Source organism: Hemiscyllium ocellatum, chromosome 25, assembly GCF_020745735.1.
Source record: "Hemiscyllium ocellatum isolate sHemOce1 chromosome 25, sHemOce1.pat.X.cur, whole genome shotgun sequence".
Lineage (NCBI taxonomy): Eukaryota > Metazoa > Chordata > Chondrichthyes > Orectolobiformes > Hemiscylliidae > Hemiscyllium > Hemiscyllium ocellatum.
In genome coordinates this window covers 21297991-21324181 of record NC_083425.1, presented here as the reverse complement: position 1 = coordinate 21324181, position 26191 = coordinate 21297991, and the positions used below count along the sequence as shown (strand labels likewise).

The 26191-nt window shown below is 39.9% G+C and overlaps 1 protein-coding gene across 1 annotated transcript in view; it reads left to right on the top strand.

Annotated features, from left to right (window-relative positions):
* The first annotated feature begins 3981 nt into the window (after positions 1-3981).
* Positions 3982-26191, top strand: part of card14 (caspase recruitment domain family, member 14) — a 96522-nt gene continuing 74312 nt past the window's right edge. Inside the window, exon 1 of the mRNA XM_060844905.1 lies at positions 3982-4037. The gene's annotated coding sequence lies outside the window, so the exon portion shown is untranslated. The remainder of the gene's footprint in view (positions 4038-26191) is intronic.

The window sequence follows — 26191 nt, the reverse complement described above, 5'->3', positions numbered from 1 at the left end:
ATCCACTTTGGTGGCAAGAACAGGAAGGCAGATTACTACCTAAATGGAAACAATTTAGGTAAAGGAGCAGTACAAAAAGATCTGGGTGTTCTTGTACACCAGTCAGTGAAGGTAAGCATGCAGGCACAGCAGGCACTGAAGAAGGCTAATAGCATGCTGGCCTTCATAACAAGAGGGATTGAGTATAGAAGCAAAGAGGTTCTTCTGCAGCTGTACAGGACCCTGGTGAGACCACACCTGGAGTATTGTGTGCAGTTCTGGTCTCCAAATTTGAGGAAAGACATTCTGGCTATTGAGGGAGTGCAGTGTAGGTTCATGAGGTCAATTCCTGGAATGGCGGGACTACCTTACGCTGAAAGACTGAAGCGACTGGGCTTGTATACCCTTGAGTTTAGAAGACTGAGAGAGGATCTGATTGAGACGTATAAGATTATTAAAGGATTGGACACTCTGGAGGCAGGAAACATGTTTCTGCCGATGGGTGAGTGCCGAACCAGAGGACACAGCTTAAAAATACGAGGTAGACCATTTAGGACAGAGATGAGGAGAAATTTCTTCACCCAGAGAGTGGTGGCTGTGTGAAATGCTCTGCCCCAGAGGGCAGTAGAGGCCCAGTCTCTGGATTCATTTAAGAAAGAGTTGGATAGAGCTCTCAAGGATAGTGGAATCAAGGGTTATGGAGATAAGGCAGGAACAGGATACTGATTAAGGATGATCAGCCATGATCATATTGAATGGTGGTGCAGGTCGAAGGGCAGAATGGCCTACTCCTGCACCTATTGTCTATTGTCAATTGTCTATATCATCTTGAATTTGTTCATCAACTGCTTAGAAACATGCAGAAGGCACCTTGAAGCTATGGCATTACAGATATTCTAAGGTGCTTCACAGAAAGGTCACCAGTGTTTCTACTGCTTCACACTGAAGTAGACTGTTCTCAAATCCACAGACCTACTGGATTTTGAGTTAAGCCTCTGATGCCATATTCTCTCCATCACAAAAACCACGAACTTGCTGTAAAATTGTTTCTGTAGAGCATCAATTAAACTGTTACTTAAAGGACATTTTACTCAGTAACCTGATAATCTTGTTCAAAAAACACAGAAACAGAAATTTCAGGAGAATCTCAGCAGGTCTGGCAGTATCTGTGGAGAGAAAACAGAGCTCTTGTGAAGAAGGGTTACTGGACTTGAATTGTTAACTCTTTTATCTTCACAGAAGCTGCTAAGTTTCTCCACCAATTTCTGAACTTTCAATTCTCCAGCAGCTGCAGTTCCTTGTTTTATTACAACCTTGTTGAAAAATGGCTTGTGATAACTGATTAGGAAAATAGATTACTGGCTGTCAAGTCTATTGCCTGAGTGAGATGTTTTTCACAAGTCCTATTGGCTCACTGGGTTTAAGTTACAGCAGAACTCTTTTGCACGAAGATTATGATCATGCTATTTAATAAAATAGTTTTGTCAATCGACTGGGAAATTCCATCCAGTAAAGTTTTAGATTCTTTCACTTAACTTCCTGTTTCAAAAATAGCATTATGGGTTCTGCTAATGTATCTTGGAAACCAAACAAAATATTTTTTTAAAAGGTACTTTCATTTCCAGTTTACTCCGATTTCACTAGCTGCAGAAAGTTAACAATAGAGAAGTGCTCATATTCCAAAAGGTGTGAACAAGAACCATCAAAGCAATGGCCTGGATATTCAGCGGCTATTTGGTTAGTGTAAAACTGTGATCTAAGGATCCAATATGGCAGAAAGGATACATAAAGATTATTAAGTGAAAGTGCATCACCCACCATGTTAATAAAGGCAGAAAAAGAGGCATCATGTATCTTATATCTATGAACATGCAGTTATGTGACCTTAGCTTACTTGGAAATCCTTTTGCAAATTTGGGCTGCTTTGAATATAACAATACGAATCAGTTATGTTTTGGAAATCTCAATCTAAACAGGACTTAATTAAGGGACAGGTGGAATTCATCAAGGCAAGTTTATGGTTCTTGTGGTAATATCCCCATCTCTAAGCCAGAAGGCAAGGTTTCAAGTGTCACCTACTCCAGAGGTGTGTTGTAACCTGACTGAACAGATTGATTAAAAGTATCTAAGGCACATTTGTTCAAAAGATATTGGTTGAATTTGGAGGTAGCTGTAAAAAGGAATTAGTGCACCACATCAAAAAGAGACAAAAAGGTGAATTCACCATAGTCTTACCAGACCATAGGGTGTACTTTTATTAGAGAGAGAGGTGACTGGTGATGATTTCACCTGACGATCACCACACCTCCGGTGAGTGGAGAGATTGAGAAGAGATCTTCATTGTAATTTCAGCCAGTGCAGGAATTGAACCCACACTGTTCATGTTACTCTACATTGTAAGCCAGCTACACTGAGCATACCAGCCCCTTGTGGTATAATTTGATCACATTGTGAGAGCAGGTGGTCAGCAAGGAAGTTTATTGGAAGAAAAGATAGACAGAAAAATAGAAAAAGGAAGCAGAGGGGAAAATGGATGATGGAGATAGTGGACTGGATTCAGTTAACCTATGAGAAATGTATAGGGTCAGCACAGGAGGGAGTTGAAGCTCGATGGCAGTCAACACTTTTGAGAAGATGATGACCCCATGACTAAGTTGGCTGTGGAAGCTGGAGATTCAGTAGCATTCTTTCCAATTCACTGCAGTGTCACATATCTCTGCTTTGCCCTTCCCAGTTATTTCCTCATTGTGACTATCTATCCTCATTGATATTCATCTGTCTCCTAATTGTTTATCATCCTCTGTCTGGATTGACTCAAGAATGCCGTTAGTCATGCAACTCAGCAGTCACATATAAATTAGGCCTGATAGCAAATATCAGGTTTGTCTTGGGACAACTCAAATTGATTACTACGCTTAAGCATTTAAAATGGAAAGAAAGCAATCCATGTAGCACCTCCGATCACCTCAGGACATTAAAATCACTTCAGTGCTAATTAAGTTTATTGTTGAAATATAAGAAGTATTGTAAAATAGGAAAGACCATAGCTAATGTATACAAATAGCAAAGTCTCACAAACAGTAATTCAGTAATGGGCTGATCCTTTGTATCAATTTTCATAAGAAGACATTAACTTGGAATTTAAAATCTGGTTTGGAGCCGGAATCTGCCTGACTTGCAATGTGTTCCCAGCATTTTCTGTTTTCAAATTTCCAGTAACTGTAGTATTAATTTTATTGGTTTTATCAGTATTAGATCTTTGTTGAATGACAGGTATTGGCTAGAACATCAGAGAGGATTCCACTGCTTTTAAATATTGCTTTGGGATTTTTAATACCTACCTGAGAGAGCAAATAGGTCCTTTGTTTAATCTTTCATCTGAAAGAAAATGCCTGAATGCTGCACTGAGGTGATGGCCTAGATTATGTGCTGAAATCTGTCGACTGGGACATGACTCTGTCAGAGAGAAGTGTTACTGACTGAGCAATGCTGAGATTTAAGAGAATGTCGCTTTGTGCCATTATGCAAAATATCGCGTGCTTTCCACGGTGAGAAACTGCTAATACGTCAAAGATCTAGTTTAATTATGTATCAAAATACAACACACCAAAACCCCTCAGGGTATCTTCCGCATCAAAATTCCTCAGTTGTTACTAATTAGTGCATTAAACGTCTTAAAGAAAGAACAGGTAGTACCAAAATATCAATAAAATCAGAAATAGCTGGAAAAACTCAACAGGTATGGCAGCATCTGTGGAGAGAAAGCAGAGTTAATTTTTCAGGTCCAGTGACCCTTCTTCAGAATTTTTTTTGTTTAGTACCAGCACATGTATTAGTGCTTCATTTATTTTTAAAAATCTAGACAGTACTATGCAACATATCATTCATTGTTGTACTTATTTCGCAAATTGTCTGGGTGCTTTTTCCCTTTCCTGATCAAGTGTTCTTGACAAACTAGTTTATCTACTTGTCGCTGCTGACTTAGTTCTTCACTTAGAAAGGAAATGTTTTCACCTGTTCAGTAAAAGGTAGCCAGCACCAAGATACTCTGTGTACAGGTTAGTAAAATGCACTTTTCATTAAACAGAACATGTTGTATATTTAAATAATAATTATAGATAATGTTTAAAACAAGCTGATTATAGACATTTCCTTTTTGATCATTGTAAAGAGTTTTGTTGCCAGGAGCAACTTAATCTATTCATTTACTTCAGCATACTTGTAATTCATCATTCATGCCAATCTATTATCAGTAAGTCTCTTCAGAAGTGACTGCAAATACACAACCATTCTTCTTTAATTGAATTGCTAACTCACATTCTATGATTGCCTGTTGTGCTCCTTTCAAGATTATGAATTGGTTTTGTAACTTGAACAACATAAGTGCTTTATTGATTTACACTTTGAAATTCATGTTCCATGTAGTTCAATCACTGCTGAGGATACTACTAAAAATGTAATTCAGTTTCTTCATAAATAATTGTATCCATAATTTCAACTGACCATACCTTTCCCCCATACTCTTCCCCTCAAATTTCACATTAACGACAGTAGTTAGCTGATCAGTACTGTGAGCAACTCTGAGCACCCCTCCTTCAGAAGGCTTTATCGGACACAAACCCAAAATGCTGTGGTTGATGGAAATCTGAGATCTTGGCAGAATTTTCTCTTCCCTGAGACAAGGGCAAGAAAATTTTGAAAATACAGCAAGTGTGAAAATAATCAGAACATCTTCCTTTTCTTTATTTTGGCTGTAAATAGCAACTTGAAAATTTTGCTATTAAATGGTGGCTACCTTCTTTCCATGTGTTTGCATCTTATTCATACCTCAGCTCACCTCAGTTATATGTCACTTTCAATTCTGTCCTTTCCTGAGAATCTAGACATGCAGTAATTGCTATACTGCAGATCAGAGTAAAACCTCATTCTAATTCTAATTCAGAGTAGATACCTCGTGACCACGACTTGTTGTTTACTTGTCCTAGCCATCACCCAACTGTGTGTTCCATTATCCTCCTTGACCCTTCATCCACGCAAGTTGGCATCAGCAAATAACCAGTCTCATCATATTGTTATGCCTGCTCTTGCTCAAACTCTCACATCACTTTAGCCTTTCAACACTTCGCTTTGGAGGTCAGGAATGCCTATAACTTGCATGTATCTGTCAGATCACTTTGGGTGCAGGGGCACATACATACCTCAGGCATATACACAGGACAAATCTTAAGGCTTGTAGTTTGCTTTCTAAGTACTCACTCACTTTGCGCTTATTAAGAGGTGCCAGCTTCAGTATTTTTCACATTATTTTTACTGCACAGGTTCATCAGCACTCAGTAACTACTGCTAGCCCTCTGACTTGCATTACATTTTAATACAGAGGAAGAGAAAACTTGTTGCAGAAGGGAGTACTGAACAGTCAAGTAGCTGCACGTGTTGTTGTATGGCTGTTAGCTACTGCAACATCATGTGTGCCGAATGTACCAGCAACTTATGTGGCAAACTCACTGTCTGTACTTCAAGCAAATGGCCATGCTGGAAAAGCAAAGAGATGCAGTCCTTCCTGAGGTGAAGGGGGTCTGCAATCAGTCTGGGTGTCGCAGTCAGTCAAGTGATCCATCCAATTCCAGTCCAGGGATTGACCACAGTCAGTCAGGCAAGCTTTTGGTCCTATCAAAGTGTGGGGATCCCTATCTTTCTATCCCTGGGAGTGGGCCCGTCAGAAGATTACAGTTGGGTTAGTTGGTGTGCTGTGGAAACGTTAGGTCAGTTTAGGCTATGCTCAGTGAGGGCTGTCCGGAACAGTCAGTCCAGGAACGCTGAGAGGTTGTGGAAGTGGTAAAAGCCTCAACCTCTCCTGCCATGCAATTCCACGAGAATTCCATGAGGTGTATAGTTCCTTGAAAGTGGAGTCCCTAGTAGACAGGATGGCTATACAGGACATTGGTTCGGTCACTTTTAGAACACTGCGTTCAATTCTGGTCTCCATTCTACAGGAAAGATTTTGTTAAACTTGAAAGGGTTCAGAAATGATTTACAAGGATGTTGCCAGAATTTAAGGGTTTGAGCAACAGGGAAAGACTGGCTGGGGCCATTTTCCCTGGAAAGTCAGAGCCTGAGGGGTAACCTCATTGAGGTTTATAAAATCGTAAGGGGCATCGATAGGGTGAATAGCCAAAATCTTTTCCCCAGGGTATGGGTGTCCAAGACTAGAGGGCATAGGTTTAAGGTGAGATGGGAAAGACTTAAAAGTGACCGAGTGGCAACTTTTTCACGCAGAGGATATGGAATGAGCTGCCAGAGGAGGTGGTGGAGGCAGCATTTAAAGGCTTCTGGTGGGTACACAAATAGGATGAGTTTAGAGAGATATAGGCCAATTGCTGGCAAATGGGACTAGATTAATTTAGGATATCTATTCAAGATGGATGAGTTTGGCCAAAGAGTCTGTTTTCATGCTGTATAACTCTATGACTCTATGCGAAGGGCACTGAAGAGAACAGTTGTATAATTAATGAAGTGAAGAACAGAATATTGTGTGAGAAAGGTTGCTGTGAGCCATGATAGAGGGTGCATCATCCATCTGACTTAGCAGAACAGGTTAACGGAAACTGGAAACATTCTGCCTGGAAAAACTCAGCAGGTCTGATCACATCTGTAGAGAAAAAAGAACAGAAAAGAAAGACATTTCAGACCAGTGAGCTTTCATCACTACTGGAAAAAGCTAGAAATGTGACCGGTCAAAGGGAGTAGTAAATAACTACTTGCTAATGAAGGGATTGCAATAATTGTCATTTCAAAAAGATTTGAACAAAATTCTTCAGATCAGACCAGAAAGGAAGGCTAGGATCTGACAGATTGTCTTGATAGGTTTGTTTGCATGGAAAGAATGTTTGATTCATTCGATTTAATATTAGAATCTTGTCAGAAGTGGCTTATCTATTCTGAATATCCTGGCATGTCAATTATTAAAACTTAAAATACATACTAATCTCCTGTAATTGATATGAAAAATGTGAAAACTATTTATTAGAAATGTGACTGAAATTTCATATTCATCATATCATGGTGTGCATTGAATAAGCTAATCTTGATTGCGTTGACAATGTATTTGGGATCTGAGTTATCAGGTCAGACAAGAGAAATTGACCTTGGGCCTTGTGACCTGAACAGTACACAGTTACTCTTATCAAAGGGTGTGCATCTTCAAAATGGGCTTGATTATGTTGGCCCCTTTACCCACCATTACTGCTTCTATGTGCATTTTGGCAGAGGTGCAAAAGGGTTGCCAGCTCCTCCAAGCAGTGCTGAATCATTCCTCTCAGTAACAGATGAAGGAAAATAAATCTTTAGATGATAAGACATAGGAGCAGAAGTAGGTCATTCAGTCCATTCAATCTGCTTTGCCATTCATTGAGATCATGACTAATTAGATTAGATTCAATTCGATTCAAATCCCTACAGTATGGAAACAGGCCCTTCGGCCCAACAAGTCCACACGACCCTCTGAAGAATAACCCACCCAGACCCATTCCCCTACCCTATATTTATCCCTGACTAAGGCACCTGACACTATGGGCAATTTAGCATGGCCAATTCACCTGACCTGCACATCCTTTGGATTGTGGGAGGAAACCGGAGCACCCAGGAAACCCACGCAGACATGGAGAGAATGTGTAAACTCCATACAGACAGTCATCCGAGGCTGGACTTGAACCCGGGTCCCTGGTGCTGTGAGGCAACTGTGCTAACCGCTGTGCCACCATGCTGCCCCCCCCCCCCCCCTCACCGTGCTGCCGCAATCTGATCATCTGATAATCCTCAACTCTATTTTCACCGTAACCTCTGATTCCCTTACTGGTAAAAAATCTGTCTATCTCAACCTTGAATATATTTAATGGCACAGCCTTGCCAGCCTTCTGCAAAAAGAATGCCCACAAATTCATAACCCTCTGAGAGAAGAAATTCCTCATTGTCTCTATCTTAATTGTGTGATCCTCTTATTCTGAGATCATGCCCTCTGGCCCTAGACTGTTTCCCCTTATGGGACAATCTCTCAGCATCTACCATGTCAAGTCTATGAAGAATCTTGTATGTTTCAATAAGGTCACCTGATGTTTCTATATTACAGCGAGTACAGGCCCAATCTACTCGACTCCTCTTCATAAGCCAATCCCTCTGTACCTGAGATCTGGCTAGTGAACTTTCTCTGGACTGCCTCCAGAGTCTTTCCTTAAGAGAGAGGAAATTATGAACAATAATAAGAACCAACATTTTGAGATTAGCAGTAACATGATGATCTGCTGAATCTTAAGTCCTCTTTGTTCTTGGTTAGGCATCTCTTATTGGATGATTCCTGTGAAACATCTTTGGATTTTTTTATATTAAAAAGACTTTATACATGTGATATTGGACTATATTAAGCTTATTAATAGTTCAAGAATGTAATTAAATTAATTTGGTTCAAAAACACTTAAACATGTTTCTTTCAAGAGGACTCCATTCTGACATCAAGTTACCAAATATAGAGATAAAAGATAATTGGCTGGATTTTGCAATCACAATGTTTGAAAATCTGTCAGAATAGTTATACCATTGAATAGTTATTCAGGAATGTGTACATGTATATTGATGCAGACATCAGAAAATGCTGTCAGAGAGTCTTTGTTTTTCCACAAGGATGCACTATTGAGGTCTTCTTTATTTTTCGCTCCCAGCTCAATCCAATCATAATCATTCATTTTAATATCTGAAATTTGACATGAATATTAAAAGGTTTTAGGGACTTTAACTTCTTGGTTTGCCACCTGTCAGAGTACCTCATTACTGTATATTGGCTGTTTGCCTTACTTATTGACATCTCTGTCAGTGCATACTTGGCGGTCCCCCGACGTGGAACTAAATTTGACCTGGCCTCAGAAAAGGAAAACCTTGCTGCAAGATAGCTAGATGTTTGCAGGCAATTTTGTTTTGGGGCTAATGATTAGTGCCACAGCTTCACTACTGGTTACAAAGTCCAGGCCAAATTATTATTGTAATTTTTCAATTAAAAATGGGGAGATAGAGAGCATTATTGAAGAAGAATAGTTTTTGGCAATGATTTCATATATTGAATATACATCAAGAAAGCACAGACTGTAAAGGTTTCATATCAAAACAGATAAAGGTGGCATAATTTCCTTAAGCATATTATTTGCACTGTCTTTCATTCCACACTGAGAATTTTAATTTATCACTGATAATGGATACCATTTGTGATTTGGATCAGCCTTTGTACCTTTTGTGCCCTGAAAATATCAAAAAGAGCTTGGTTTGATACAGTTTCTCAAGTTTATTTTCAGCCATCTTTCTGGATAAGTTCTTTCATAATGAGAGCCCCTACTTCATAAAGTGAGAGGTGGTCAATACATAATTCTGCAGAGATATTGTCTCCCATTTTCTGCTATTGAATACAATAATCTGATTGTATGTTTTCTTATTAATACTTTGAAAGGCATGTCGTAAATGGAATTATCTTTTCTGTTTCAAGCCAGTATAAATTACTAGGTTAAATAGAAATTCTTGTTGCATTGGGAAAATAGTGGTGGATTCATGGTGCAGTTTGATTTTATCTTGAAGCAGTTAGAAGGTTAGAAGCGACATGTTTCATAGGCTCGTGATATAATGTAATAATCAACAACTTAATTTATGCTGCGCTTCAGTGTGGAAATTGATCTTGAAGCACTTCATAGGTGTGTAATCAAAAGAAAATCACATTATTCAAAAAGTCTGTTTCATATGATTAGTTGCAATCTTCCATCAATAGCACACTTAATTACTGGGTCACTAGCTTATGAGGCAAACACATCGAACATGTTTTAGCGAAATAGCCATATGTCAACGTCTAAGAAGAGCGATCCTCAGCCAAGTCAAGGGATACGGCTGTACGTCAGTGGGTTCCACCACAGTCTGTGCAGGTCCGCTCTCAGCCCAGTACTTGCACACAATTGTCAGTCAGGGACAGGGATTCCACAACATTACTGTCTGGGGAATCAGCCAAATCAGTCCTGAGGTCCAGTTTGACCAGCTCAGGATTGATGGTAGATCCGTACTTTGAGCAGTTAGAATTTTGGTCACCTATCAGTCCAAACTGCCCTTTTAAGTCAGTCAGAGGGGTGTGTCACAATCAATACTGGGAGTCTGCTCACCAAAGAATAGTGGCCGTTGAGGGCTGCTGTTGTTATGGGCAATTTGGGGAAGTCAATTATGGGGAATGGAAGCAGCATGTTGGAACTTAGAGGCAATAATAATTAAAACACGGAGGAACGCAGTCTTTAAAAATTGCAAACGGTAGAGCATTGGAGGGCAGGGTTCTTGTGAGAGATGGTGTAAATAATGGTCAACACTACATTGGCTTCAATGGGCTGACAGTGCTTGGCGTGACTAGGCCTGGACTCAGGACGTAAGGTTGGGAGATAGGAACAGGAGTAGACTTCTGAGGCAGTTCCACCATATAATGAGATCATTTGACCTGTGGCCTAATCCATATACCTGTCTTTGGCCCATATCCACTCCCATATTTGGGAGTGTCTGGGACTGATGGATCAGCAAGAAAGAAAGGAACACAAAGATTTGGGGAGACACCTAGATTAATGAGCTGAGTGATTCAGTCTGAGAAGCGAGACCTGCACTGCGTTTCAGACTCATCTGACTTGCAAATGCGCAATGAAAATAAAAAAAATGGCTGCCACCACACCCAGTGTTGGTGGAGTACATTCTTTTGCTGCCTGAGGGTGTCAGCTTTTCTTGTGAGTGACCTGAGGCTTTTCAAGGGACATTGCATTATTCAGCATTTATACAATACAAATTGAAAGTATCTGTAATCATACAGTCCTTCAGGTTAGTGACCAACTATGGCAAAAACAAGCAATCCTCATATTATTAGTGCTTACAAATTGGTAATAGTCATTTTGATGAAGCAGAAATAATTGCAGCCAATCTTTGAAATGTCACCTGTGGGCCACAATTCACAAAGACAGTCCAAAGCCTCAGGGGCTATACTATGGTATGGAACTGATTTCCTCTCACCTTGAACTAGATGCACTTGACAATGTGCCCTTCTATACATGATTGCCTTTCTTGAGTGATGTGGAGGAGGTGAGGTGGTGCTGAGGTAAGGTTTCTGTAATCCTGGCCGTGTTCTCATGGCTGCAATGCAATGCAGCCGTAGAGACATTGAGGAGGAACAAATGCATCAGTAAGCACAGACCAGAGCAACCTCCATTGGCTGCTGAACAGTCTCCTCAGCTGTTGCAGTTGGAATTCCCCTGAGGATATGAAAGAGCTGTATGAGGCCTTGATTTGTTGACCTTAATGGCATTTCCTCCAGATGAATGAGGTGCACATTGCTATTGCAGAATGAGGATGTCCCAAAACACCGTAACCGAATTGTATAACCTAGTGGAACACGTTTGTAACTTGAAGGGGAAAGGGTGACAATCATATTCCATAGGCCATCAAGGTGATGGCTGTGCTATGTTTTAATGCAGTTGGCTGCTTCCAATGATCTATTTTCGCTCAGTGTAGGACTTCTCAATCCTCAGATCACACCATTGCATCTTATTTTCCCAAAATGAGATCACTGCTACAGCCTGGGCAATAGGCTTTGCCAAAATGTCCTCATCTGTATGACAGTTTCGAGGTCTGTGCCAAATACCCTGGGAGGTACCATGATGCCTATCTCCTTGATAACTCTCATGTTCCTGCTTCATTTCAAGGGTTGGACACCTTATCAGAATGATTACTGGGAAATAAGGGCTTTTTTCTGCAACCATGACTAATGACTTAGTTACATAACCCTAATGCCTTGATACAATGCAGCCCATTTCTCCATCAAGTCTACGGTGCAGCAGATAATAGACCTGCCAAAGATGAGGGGTGTGATGCGTCAATCAGGATGGGGTGTCCTTACAGTCAACTCTGTTCCACATAATCCTAACATGTTGCTCCCTACACAGTTGAAGCAAGCAAAGAGAGGGTATGATGGATGCTGAAAAGCTGGGAGAGTGGCAGTCATTTTCCAAGGAGGAACAGGAGGACATTGAGCAGGAGGAGCATCACCTTCTGCATGACAAAGCATTGCAACATTGGGCTCAACATTGGGCTCAGCCAGGACTTAATTGATGTCTGCTGCCAATAGATACGAACAGGTAGAAGTTATATTTCGTTGACCGTAAATTTGTTGTTCTTTGAAAGGCAAGCAGCTTCTGTTTATTGCCAGAAATAAGTGTAACTTTTCTATTTGTTTATCTTTGCTTTTCCTATTGTTCAATTGAAGAAATATTATCAGCTGTTTGAAGGCTTGCCAGCATGTGTTGCTCCCACATTGAGCAGAAATGTCATGCTACGCAGGATCTCAGGGCAATAGTAGCCCTCCCTTAGATAGTCTTCTAACCTGGCCTGTTGCTTAGGATAGGTAGTCTCTATAGCTTCATTTTTGTAGCTGCTGTTACTATGACAGTCAATCATACAGCTGATGATGGAAAGAGGCAATACGTTTATGAATGTGAGGTTCTGTTTGCAATGAAGTATTACCTGTGTCAACAAAGTGTTCTCAGAAGCTTTGCCTTTTTGCTCCATTCCCACTAAACTACAATGAAGGGTTATTTCTGGTTGACAGTGTTTGGCCTGTGCCTTAGAAATGGCGCTGGTAGTGCAAATCCAAGAAGATCACAGCGCATACCTTCATCACTGGTGAACAAACGAAAGCACCAGAACAATGCCACAGGGTTGCGGTACATATATAATGAGGTGAGCAGCAGAGAAATACATGAGAACTCACTAGAGCTCACAGAGAGAAAACATCCGTGGAACTCCCTGATATTTGCACCGAGCCAAATTTTGCTAAAATCCAGTCTATTATTTCTATTGTCCACAGACGAGAAGCAGAGGTGAACAGATTTATTTTTATGGTTCCTCTCTTCTGTACATAAGAAAAGTGATTTATAGCTTTTATAATGGGTGGTGGTGTGTTTCTCAAAATCCTGTTTGCGAAGTCCATTTTGGTAAAAAAAAACTCATGACAAATTCATAAGGATACAGGCAATGTAATGTTTATTAACAGCCAAATCCCAGGGAAATGCATAGCTATCCAAGGAAGAAAGAGAATAGAAAGGAGAATAGTTACAAATTACAAATAACTTTAAAGCAAATGTATTGCCATTAGCTCATATGAATTAAGGGAGTCCAATAACTTAGTGTGTACTGGAGATTCATTCAGTTGGCTATACGCAGAGTTCTGTTTTGCAGTTCAGATGCAATCAAAATGCAGTTGGGATAGATAATAAATGCTAGTGATATCCACATTCTGTGAATGATTTTTTTCTTTAAAAAGTTGAAGGCATAGCAATTGTAAATAGGGAATTGGTTCATTTTCAGGCAAAAAGCAAGGATTATTCCCAGAAATGGGAATTTCCATTTGCTAAGACTGGAGCTACTGTCATCTGGTGTTACAAGCAGACTGACTAAAGGAGTCAAAACTGTTTAATGGAAGCTGATCAAAGCCCAACAGTTTCAGTCACATGACTGGGGTTTCAGGTTGAGTTACTTTAGTTAATGAGGTGAGTTTTGAAGGTCTTCATCAAAATCCATTTTGTTTTGTAGCAGCTAACTGTGGTGGCTATTACTGCTATCTCTGTCATAATGTGTTTCAATCTCCAGACACAGACATCTTGTCCGAGGTTGCTTTGTGTTCTCTTCATTGGAATGTCTATACAATGCAAGATGTGTGTTATTCCACGTCGAGGATGTAAACCTTTGTCCCCTAGTTACTGCTAATCAGAACCTAACAGAAATTGTAGTCAACAGGCATTACGCAATCTGGGGTAGCCCTATTGTCAGTCCAGAAAAGTGTTCATAGAATAAAGTTAGTCAAGACGAAATAGCTTTTTAAAAAGATTAATTTAGGATCTTTCTCCTGCTGCCCTCTTGTCATTACACAACAGAATCTATTGGCACATCGCTATAAACAGGTGAGTATAGATGAATGAGTTAGCAGATCATGGAAGTGTCGCAGCAGATGTGTTAAGCATGAATAGATGAGCCATTGTATTCATTGTTCATCATAGAAGTGTTCGAATCCAAAAGTTTAATTTGACACAAGTGTGCAGATTGCTGTCAATTAGTTTGTGTTATTAATTCAGGAGTTCCTTAATGTTATTAAAAGAGTTTCTTGTATTAGAAAACATAACAATTGTAATTAGGTTGTATGTTTTCAGATATGTCACAATGAACCAAGGTAATAAAGTTATTCTCCTCAGAATACAGCTTGAGGTTGACTTGCAGTTGCTAAGTTCAAATAAAGATATATTAACAATTAACAGAACATTCAAAATCAATGTAGGTAACAAATAAAGGTTTTGTTTGACAAGTTTAGCTGTCATCAAAAACAGTGCAAAGGGCATTAGATACCGCAAAAAATAGGATTATACATAAACATTGACCAATGATTAATGCATTTTATTTCCTTATGTCTCCCCTTAATTTATGATAAATAAATAACTTATTACAATACTGTTCAAAGAAACCTTTATTCCAAAGTCCCTGTCGAATTGGTAGCATTCTCACTTCTCCGCACCAAAGTTTTGGGGCCATACAGTAAGATAGGAGCACAAATAAGGAGTGCAATACTGAGGAGTGTTGCACAATTGGATCTACTGTTCTCACAATGTAGAATAAAAGAGGCACCATATGCTGCTTTGATGAATATTAAGAATGGTATAACTGAAGACAAGGAAGTTTTCTTGGTCTCCTCATCAAGATCCATAATCAGAAAACAGATTATCCCATGCCTGGTTTTAAGATTATGCTGGTGAAATATAGCTGCTATGTTGAGAAACGTAGAACATAAAGGAGTAGGAATAAGCCATTTGGCCCTTCAAGTCAACTCCACCATTCATTATGATCATGGTTGATCATCCAAGTCAGTACCCTGTTCCCACTTTAATGAGTTGAACAACTGACTTTCAATAAGATAGTTGCATATTGAATTGTATTGACAAGCGTCAGATGATGTGGAGTCTGTGTGGGTGGAATTGAGGAACCACAAAGGCAAAAAAACCATAATGGGAGTTATGTACAGACCTCCTAACAGTGGTCAGGACCAGGGGTGCAACATGTACTGGGAAATAGAGAAGGCATGTCAGAAAGGCAAGGTCACGGTGATCATGGGAGACTTCAATATGCAGGTGGACTGGGTAAATAATGTTGCTAATGGATCCAAAGAAAGGGAATTCATGGAATGCTTACAGGATGGCTTTTTGGAACAGCTTGTCATGGAGCCCACAAGGGAGCAGGCTACTCTGGACCTAGTGCTTTGTAATGAACCAGACTTTATAAAAGATCTTAAAGTAAGGGAACCCTTAGGAAGCAGCGATCATAATATGGTAGAGTTTAGTCTGCAGTTTGAAAGAGAGAAGGCAAAATCGGATGTAAGGGTGTTACAGTTAAATAAAGGTAATTATGAGGGCATGAGAGAGGAACTGACAAAAATAGACTGGAAGCAGAGACTAGCGGGGAAGACAGTAGAGCAAAAATGGCAGGAGTTTGTGGGTATAATTGAGGACACTGTACAGAGGTTCATCCCCAAGAAAAGAAAGATTATCCAGGGAGGGATTAGACTGCCATGGCTGACAAAGGAAGTCAGCAAATGTATTAAGGAAAAAGAGAGATCCTATAAAGTGGCCAAGAGCAGTGGGAAATCAGAAGATTGGGAAGGCTACAAAAACAAACAGAGGATAACAAAGAGAGAAACAAGGAAGGAGAGGATCAAATATGAAGGTAGGCTAGCCAGTAATATTAGAAATGATAGTAAAAGTTTCTTTCAATACATAAGAAACAAATGACAGGCAAAAGTAGACATTGGGCCACTTCAAACTGACGCTGGAAGCCTAGTGATGGGAGATAAAGAAATAGCAGGAGAACTTAACAAGTACTTTGCATTAGTCTTCACAGTGGAAGACATGAATAATATCCCAACAATTAAAGGGAGTCAGGGGGCTGAGTTGAGTATGGTTGCCATTACAAAAGAGAAAGTGCTAGAAAGGCTAAAAGGTCTTAAAATTGATAAATCTCCTGGCCCCGATGGGATACACCCTAGAGTTCTGAGAGAGGTGGCTGAGGAAATAGCGGAGGCATTGGTTGAGATCTTTCAAAAGTCACTGGAGTCAGGGAAAGTCCCGAATGATTGGAAGATTGCTGTTGTAACCTCCTTGTTCAAGAAAGGATCAAGACAAAAGATGGAAAATTATAGGCCAATTAGCCTAACCTCGGTTGTTGGTAAAATTCTAGAATCCATCATTAAGGATGAGGTTTCTAAATTCTTGGAAGAGCAGAGTCTGATTAGAACAAGTCAACATGGATTTAGTAAGGGGAGGTTGTGCCTGACAAACCTGTTGGAATTCTTTGAAGAGGTTGTGGGCGGCACGGTGGCACAGTGGTTAGCACTGCTGCCTCACAGCGCCTGTAGACCCGGGTTCAATTCCCGACTCAGGCGACTGACTGTGTGGAGTTTGCACGTTCTCCCCGTGTCTGCGTGGGTTTCCTCCGGGTGCTCCGGTTTCCTCCCACAGTCCAAAGATGTGCGGGTCAGGTGAATTGGCCAAGCTAAATTGCCCGTAGTCTTAGGTAAGGGGTAAATGTAGGGGTATGGGTGGGTTGCGCTTCGGCGGGTCGGTGTGGACTTGTTGGGCCGAAGGGCCTGTTTCCACACTGTAAGTCTAATCTAATCTAAAAAACAAAGGTGACAAGTAGGTTAGACCAGGGAAACCCAGTGGATGTGGTCTATCTAGACTTCCAAAAGGCCTTTGATAAGGTGCCACACGGGAGGCTGCTGAGCAAGGTGAGGGCCCATGGTGTTCAAGGTGAGCTACTGGTATGGATTGAGGATTGGCTGTCTGACAGAAGGCAGAGAGTTGGGATAAAAGGTTCTTTTTCGGAATGGCAGCCGGTGACAAGCGGTGTCCCACAGGGTTCAGTGTTGGGGCCGCAGCTGTTCACATTATATATTAATGATCTGGATGAAGGGACTGGGGGCATTCGAGCGAAGTTTGCTGATGATACGAAGTTAGGTGGACAGGCAGGTAGTAGTGAGGAAGTGGGGAGGCTGCAGAAGGATCGAGACAGTTTGGGAGAGTGGTCCAGGAAATGGCTGATGGAATTCAACGTGAGCAAATGCGAGGTCTTGCACTTTGGAAAAAAGAATAAAAGCATAGACTACTTCCTAAACGGTGAGAAAATTTGTAAAGCCAAAGTACAAAGGGATCTGGGAGTGCTAGTCGAGGATTTTCTAAATGTAAACATGCAAGTTAAGTCCGTGATTAAGAAAGCGAATGCAACGTTGTCATTTATCTCAAGAGGGTTGGAATATAAAAGCACCGTTGTGCTACTGAGATTTTATAAAGCTCTGGTTAGGCCCCATTTGGAGTACTGTGTCCAGTTTTGATCCCCACACCTCAGGAAGGACATGCTGGCACAGGAGCGTGTCCAGCGGAGATTCACATGGATAATCCCTGGAATGGTTGGTCGAACATAAGAGGAATGGCTGAGGATCCTGGGATTGTATTCATTGGAGTTTAGAAGATTAAGGGGAGACTTAATAGAAACTTACAAAATAATACATGGCTTGGAAAGAGGGGACGCTAGGAAATTGTTTCTGTTAGACGAGGAGACTAGGACCTGTGGACACAGCCTTAGAATTAGAGGGGGTAAATTCAGAACAGAAATGCGGAGACATTTCTTCAGCCAGAGAGTGGTGGGCCTGTGGAATTCATTGCCGCAGAGTGCAATGGAGGCCAGGACGCTAAATGTCTTCAAGGCAGAGATTGATAGATTCTTGATGTCACAGGAATTAAGAGCTACGGGGAGAATGCTGGTAAGTGGAGTTGAAATGTCCGTCAGCCATGATTGAATGGCAGAGTGGGCTCGATGGGCCGAATGGCCTTACTTCCGCTCCTATGTCTCATGGTCTAAGGTCTTATTATTCCAACACATTGTGGTGTTTTCTAAATACAAATATTGCAAAATCTAAATTTAATTTAAATCTTTTTTAAAGAATATTAGCAGCTTTTATGTTTGTCTGGGTTTTCCAGTCATAATGATAGTCATTACTACTGTGAAATTGGCAGTAACTTAATCTGCTGTCTGTGCATGTGCAATGAAAAGCAGAAATCCAACATACTGTATGTGTAATTCTAATCCTGCTCCTTCACACTGTGTACTGTTGATGTCCCTGCAGATGGAAATCTTTTGAAATCATATGAATTTATGAGCCTTCATTTTTGTTCTGTTAGTCTAACTGTAAAATCTCTTGGAAGGTTTCCATTTTGTATTGAATGAGATGTGATTGGGTTTTGATAGTATGTTAAATTCAGAATTGCAGGTAAACAATTGCTCAGGCTGTTAACATTCTTTTAGTGCAATGTCAGATTTCTCTAATTAGATACAATATCTGGAGTTTCCAAAGCAAAGGAAAAAGGGACAGCAGTGATTTGAAATCCATGTTCCATAGTCTCGTGGAGATTGCTTACTTGACTTTTGAACTTAAAGTGATACCTTTGTTTCTTTTCTGATCTCTATGTGTATTTTGACACAGTCCCACAGAGTAGCCTTTTAATAATAATAATTACTTTATCTGTAACTTGACAAGGAAACAAAAAAAAATCACTTATTACGAAGTGTGACAATGGGAATGCATCACAGGGGAGAGCATTTAAGAGAGTGAAAGACATGTTAGTATTTTGGGTGAGATATTGCATTGCAACTCATGTTAAATTGTTTCACTAAAACGAATATAAAGGGCAATTTAGAAATAAAAGCATTAAAGAATAGTTAATTGCTTCATTAACAAAAGCTATTCATGAAATAATTGCTAATAATGTATTAAAGATTTTGCATTAAATAATGATCTGAGTTCTATCTTTTTTGCTATGGTAGCCACAATGTTCAACACAAGAAATCTAATTGCCATGTCAAAATTGCCACCAGATTCAAATGCCCAGGCACTTGGGAAACATAAACACGCCAGCATTTATCTTGTGAAACACTTCAAATACCAACAGCCGGATTCTATTTCTTTCTGGCACTCCATATGTCAGTGGTAGGTACACGAAATAATGCATCCAAATATTTTCTGTAATTACGTAGAAATACACAGTAATTAGAGTGGAACAGATTTCTGTTCCCAAATGGATAAAAGTCCTGAAACCTGTGTAACAAAACAACTTATGACTCATAACGTGATCCGAGGGGATCGGGTTTGGCTCTCAGATTCCTGGCAATAATTTACAGTCTTCCCTCCTTCATGCTGCAGGCAAGAAAAAGGTTTTATTCTAATAGTAGCCTTACATTACATTGCTGAGAGTACTTGCCAATTACAGTTCACCTTTGTTATTAGTGGTGCTTTTGATTGTAAAAATACTTTTTGCACCATAGCATTAGACCACTCCTAGCACCAGAATTAGTATTAATGGTAATTAAAATTACAATAGAAAATCAGAATCAGTCTCATCTATTCATTGATGTCTACTATGAATAATTCCAGTACGCAATGTGTTTGTATAAACCACGTGAGATAGGTTCACTGGAGAGCAACAGAATGAACTTTACATTCCTTGAATTCTCACTATTTATATATTCTCTCCACCCTGCTCTTGGGTGGTCAGAGCAGCTTTTCCTTTACCTTCTGTAATTTTCATGTTGCCACCTTACTCTGTTGCTTCTTCCAAGATCTGCCCAATGTTATGGTACACGAGTTAAATTAATGATCAGATGTTTCTTCTTCAGCAGAGGAAGAATGTATATTAATATTCAACAAAAATATGCATATGTAACCAATTACTGAGTGTTAAGATCACGTTCTTGATGGAATGTCCTATTTTGTCTTTAGAGGAATTAAATGCAGTTATGCTACTTTTATTCTTCCCTTTACCTGTTTGCTTAGGTGTTGCTCTGAGCTCATCTGCTACATCTTAAGGCAAAGGTTTAACTATCAGGCTGTATTGTGTTCTAGGTTAATGTCATTATTCAGCAATGAAAAATGTGCTAGAATGCCCTTACACTAAATTTAGAATGGTTTAAATGATTAAAGTTAAGAGTACTGATCTTCTGGCCATTTACAGACAAATTTAAAGCCGTGCAAGACAATTATTTCCTAGTGTATTTTTCATGGTAATGTGTCAACCAATCAGAGTTGACATTGTCAACCAATCAGCACCTTTTCTCCTGTAATCCAAATTTTTTAAACATTTTAAATTTCACATCTTTGCATCTGCTCTGGAGAGTGTGCGATGAAAAACTTCAATAGCATTTAACATATATTTTCAGCATCACTCAAATCCATAATTGTTCAGTTACAACAGAGATTTTTATATTAATCTTTCATTCTCTTGTTATATTCCTCAAGGATAGGATGATCCTAACAATCTGGTTATATCAAATAAATGTAAGGGCCTTTTTTTTAGACTGTGGACTAAAAATGCAAAAAGATACTACTTTAAATCAGCGAAGTGGTATAAGAAAGTGTCTGTACTGATCAAACTGAGTTGTCTTTTCAATGTTGCCTTGTTGGACAAGGGAGAGGGAAAATTCCAGGCAAAATTGTACTACATGTGTGTGTTCAGGGCAGTTTTGTTCAGAGACAGTCTCTTGATTGGCTTTTCAATTGACACACATTGTGGGTTCAGGATAGCTGAGCATAGTAACAACCAATTGATTAGTTCATGGCCAAAGTAGCAAATACATTTAACTTGAAGAGAGAAAGTATCAAATATTTCCCTTCTGTGGGGAAGAAAAATAAAATCCTTTGTATCTAATTGCCTTCTGTCATATTGCTCTGTAAGCTGATTTCTCTGCAAATCCCCTGTTGAAAAGAAAAGTGGAAAGAACACCTTCAGAGACAAAGGGCAAATCCTCAACTAGTGAATGAAGTGCAAGAAACTATATACCCAGAACCTTGTCTCATCAGCAAAGAGCCCAGAATCAAAAGAACTCAAAAGAAAACAATTCATTGAACTTGTGCTCCGGGTTGGCACCAGAAGTGTGCCTCTCTGAGTTTCCCCTCCCAGAACATTTGTGTCTTGTCTTTTCTCTTTGTGTATCTTATTTTTTGTGTGGAAACTTTTCGAAAGGGGTAGAGTTTAAGTTTTAGAGTTATAGATTAGCAATTCATATGTCTCCATTCTGCCATTGGTTAAAAACAGTTTGATTACATTAAATAGTTTGTTTTGTCTTTAATTGAGAGAAAAAAAACTGTTGTCCACATTATGTTAACTTGAATTTGACAGATGAAACTTTCACATGTGTGACAACTCCAAGAATTGTAGGGTTGATTTCTTTACCCCAATTGTCATAACATAATATGACATAAATAAATAAAGAGATTTGTTATCTAATGGAGAAATACTATGTTCGACAAATATAAAAATACTCTACCAGTGTCAATGAGGCTACTTAATAGTATTTCTGAACTTGGATAAAATCTCAGTTCTCTCACAATGAATAGGTATGGTTTTTTTAACTGTCTTATGACATCTTCAGATACTTTATCAATAACCACCCCTCTATCATAAGGTCAGAAGTGGGAATGTTTGCTTTTGGCTGCATAATGTTCAGTATCGATTGCAACTCTTTCAAAACTTAAGCAGTCCATGTCTCAGTGCAGCAAGACTTGGAATAGATTTGGATTGCTAAGTGGCAAGAAACATTTTCCCCCACAAGTGTTGGGTAATAAGCATCTCCAACAAAGAAGAATCTAACTATTGTGTTATGGACTTTCACTTTATCCCTTTCTTCTACTAGGGCCATCCTTGTTTTGTTCTGCCAGGGCGATTCTTTCCTTTTGTTTTTCCTCTTTTTTATCACTTAATTCAAACTGTTTCATTCCCTTTTCTCTTGTCATTGCCTCTAATTTATGCTGCTTCACTTGTAATTGAAATTTAACTTTTCCAATGCTTCTGATTGCAATCCTGGCAGTTGTAAATGTTATGCTGTTGCTATAATTATTTCCCCTTTCCTAACAGATGCAGGCAATTCCAACTTCAACTTGTTTGCCAATTCTGGAAATTTTACCTGCTGACTTTCTTTAAAATACCCAAAGTGACTTCTTCCGCCTCCAGGAAACTCTTAGTGACTAAAAGTGCCATTATTACACAAGGCACACCCTGTTTAAATTAACCAAATTTAACACCAGCACCCACAACTCCTTTGATTCCACTCATTTTAAACCCAATCTGGAATTAGAGATTTATATTCCAACAAGAAACCCAGTTTGTTATGGACCAAACCATATTACTTCAAACATGTCAATGAGATAGTCTAGAACCTAACTTGTTCTTATTTTAAAGTCGATTGCTAAGCATTATCTTGCAGATGCAATTTGATTAGACAAACTACCAGGCTTGAAGCAAAACATACTTTATTTATACACTCAGGTTAAAATATTAATAAAAGAAAGAAGGATTGTAATAACTCTATTGGAAAACTTAACAGAATGATAGATTGTCTAACTAAATGTTATTATGTTCCAACATAATAACAGCTCAGGAACATACCATTGGCAAAGGCAAATTCAGTAAAATAGATTATCTTACATGCAAATCTCTTGTGCATGAGAAAAAAAGTCTGAGAAAGAGACAGAGAGAGAGAGGCCTCAAGTGTTTTGTTGAACAGAGAGAGATGTATTGTAGCTTCCAACTCTACAGTTACTGAAAGTTAAAACTAAAATCTTGGTTCTATGGGAGCTTGATCTCACCCATTCAGGCTGCTTATATTGTTCCAACATAAAAAACCCAAGACCTCACAAACTGGTTACTTTATTGGCTTGAAGTAGACAGCTTCACACCTCTGACTCAACCTGTCTTCATAAGAAAAAAAGGAAAGAAATGCACCTCTTAAAACCAAATAACAATTGTTCTTTGACAATCAATGACATCACCATTCAATGGTATCCTCCACCATCAACATCCTGGGGGTTACCATTGATTAGGTACCGAACTGGGCTAATTGTATAAGTACCAAGGCAATGAAAGATGTAGTCTGTAACTTTCCTTATTTCCCAAAGCCCATCCAGCAACTACAAGGCAGATGTCATGTGACTAATGGAATACTACTCACTTGCCTGAATGAGTGAAGCTCCAACAACACTCAAAAGACTTGAACCATCCAGGACAAAATCAAAGCCCACTTAATTGGCACCATTACCACAAACATTCTGTCCCTCCACCTATGATGCTCAATAGGAACAGTTTGTACCATCTGCACAGCAACATAGAAAATAGGAGCAAAATGTCAGCCATTCAGCCCTTTATGCCTGCTGCTCCATTCAATATGATCATGGTTGATCATTCCACTCAGTACCCTGTTCCCACTTTCTCCCTATACATATTAATCTGTTTAGCTTTAAAGTATATCTAACACCTTCTTGAAAACATTCAAAGTTTTGGCCTAGCAGAGAATTCCACAAGCTCGCCACTTTCCAACAGGAAGAATTAATCCTAGTATCTACAAAACGCAATACAGGAGTTCAACAAATTTCCTTGAAAGCACCTTCCAAATCCATCTAGAAAGACAAGGACAACAGATACATGGGGATACCACCACCTGCAAATTTCCCTCCAGCCACTCACCATTCTGACTTGGAAATATATATATCACCATTCCTTCACTGTTGCTAGGTCAAAATCCTAAAACTCCTCCCCTGGTGGCCTTGTGGGTTGACTTAGAGAAAATGGATTGCAGAGGTTCATAAAGGCCATTATGAACCATTACCATCTTCTTAAGGGCCACTATGTGTGCAACAAATGTTGGTACAGCCCGTGATTCTCACATTCCTTGAATAAATAAAAGAAAGGACACAGACGAAGTTTAATGTTGGTAATGGTTGTGTTGCTGCCAGCTGGAGAATGATAGGTGGGAGAGCCTCTGTTGAGCAAGCCATTCCAGGATAGTGTCATCAGGCACATTTAACTGGTCAGTTTTGGTCCTTTCCAAGATTTAGAACGCTGGGTCTGAATTCCCACCACTCTGCTGCCAGTCAATCAGAAGCTGCCAGCTCTCATTGCCCATTAGGGCCTCTGGCAACAGTGGCTGCTTCCTGTAATGCATCCCCTTCTGGCCAAGGATCAACCGGAGACCCAGGCCACAGGGATGTGAGGGTGAGATGGGGTTTGCAGATTGGGGTGGGGGAGGAGGGGCATGGTGCAGTGGGAGTTAAGAAGATTCAGAACAAGTGACAGAGAAGTGGGGGTGGCACGGTGGCTCAGTGGTTAGCACTGCTGCCTCACAGCACCATGGACCCAGGTTCCATTCCAGCCTTGAGCGATTGTCTGGGTGGAGTTTATACATTCTCCCTGTGTCTGCATGGGTTCCCTCTGGGTGCTCCAGTTTCCTCCCACAATGCAAAGATGTGAGGTTAGGTGAATTGGCCATGCTAAATTACCTATAGTGTTCAGGCATGTGTAGGTTAGATGCATTAGTCAGGGGTAAATATAGGGTAGAGGGAATGGGCTGGTGGGTTGCTCTTCAGAGGGTCAATGTGGACTTGTAGGGCCAAAAGGCCTCTTTCTACAGTGTAGCAATTCTATTCTAAGTAGCTTTTCTGATGCAGGGTCCCTTGAGTGTCTCTTGTACAGAGGGATACATATTAAATGCCAGCATCAGCAGGATCAGGCCCTTAAGTTGGAATTAGTTACACACTTAAGAATCTTAATTAGCATTCGGATGGGAAGACTGTTGAGAGTGTGGTGCTGGAAAAGCACCGCAGGTCAGGCAGAATCCTCGGAACAGGTGAATCGACATTTTGGACATAAGCCCAGACCATCCTTGAGCCTTGTCCCACAGAATGAATTGGGCAACATCCACATCCACCCACATATTGCCCACCCCCCCAACCTGCTTAAATGCCCACAACTCCAAACCAGTCAAGAGGGAGGTAAAAAATTCCATTGTATGAGTGGAAGAGTGGAAATTCTCAACCGTTTAAAGATGTCTAATTGATTTCAGACTGCAGGACCTTTGGGGAAGCATGGGTTCACTGACAGCAGTTTCCAGGGCAGCACATTATCCTGTACATGTCAGAACTCCTGAAGTTGCTGTGCCCTTAAGAAGAGTGATGTCAGCAAACACTGATCATTTCACTGCTATTACTGGCATAACATATGGACCAATAGCTTGTGTTCTTTCAAATTAAGAAATGAGAAATTACAAAAGGGATAACACCAAACATTTCAAAAAATCAATTTAGCGGTTCGAATGTTCCACATCTCAAAGGCTTTCATGCTCTCATAATTTTGAGATACTGTACCACAGCCTAGAACAAGGTTTAAAATTTGGGCGTTTAGCTTTAGGTAAGTGATGTTTTGCATGAATAATAATTATAAGTTAATTATAAAATTCCTTCACGAAGGAACCAACTCGATTGAAATGTCATATTATCTTGTCAAGGGAAATGATCTGAAGGTTGGTTCAATTCTGAAGCATTGGAATTTTTGTATTTCTGGACAGCTTTAATGACTGCAGAAAATACAGTTGCTCAGCTATTTTCAATTCATTGTTAGAATGACTCACCCGTGGATTAATTTTTGGTCACATTTTGTTTCTTTTGTTTAAAGACACTCAATGCACTCGATGTACCCCTTAACATTATGCCATGTGGAGGAAAAGACGACTTATTGTCGCAGTGAGATACCATCTGTAAAGATAAAAGGATATTGTTGCACTCATTTTATGAGTGTAAAATGGTCTCTTGTAATGTTTAATGAAGGGAATTAGACCTGGGCCACTGAAAAAAAGGCTCTGGTGTACATTTCTTGGTCCCACTCCCAAAACTAACTAAAATAAAGAAATCCAGAGTTCACATGGCTTGATGATAGCAGCCCAGCCAGCTATCATCAAATAAGACTTTGGAAAAAACTGTTGTTGATTTGTTTTTAATTTGCTTTAATATCGAGCCTGTGGGAATGCTGTTCATTCTTCTACAATAATACCTCAACCACTGCTGTCTCCACCTACCCCCCATCTTCCACCACTCCGCCCCCCCCCCCCCCCCCCACCACCACCCCCACCCCAATGACCTTCCTCTCTCCATCTCAACTGTGTGCCTTAGTAGACATTTGAGCCGGGCAAAATCCAGGGGACCCATATTTACATTCTACACCAAGTTGTCCAAGGAGCATCTGCAGCTCAAAGC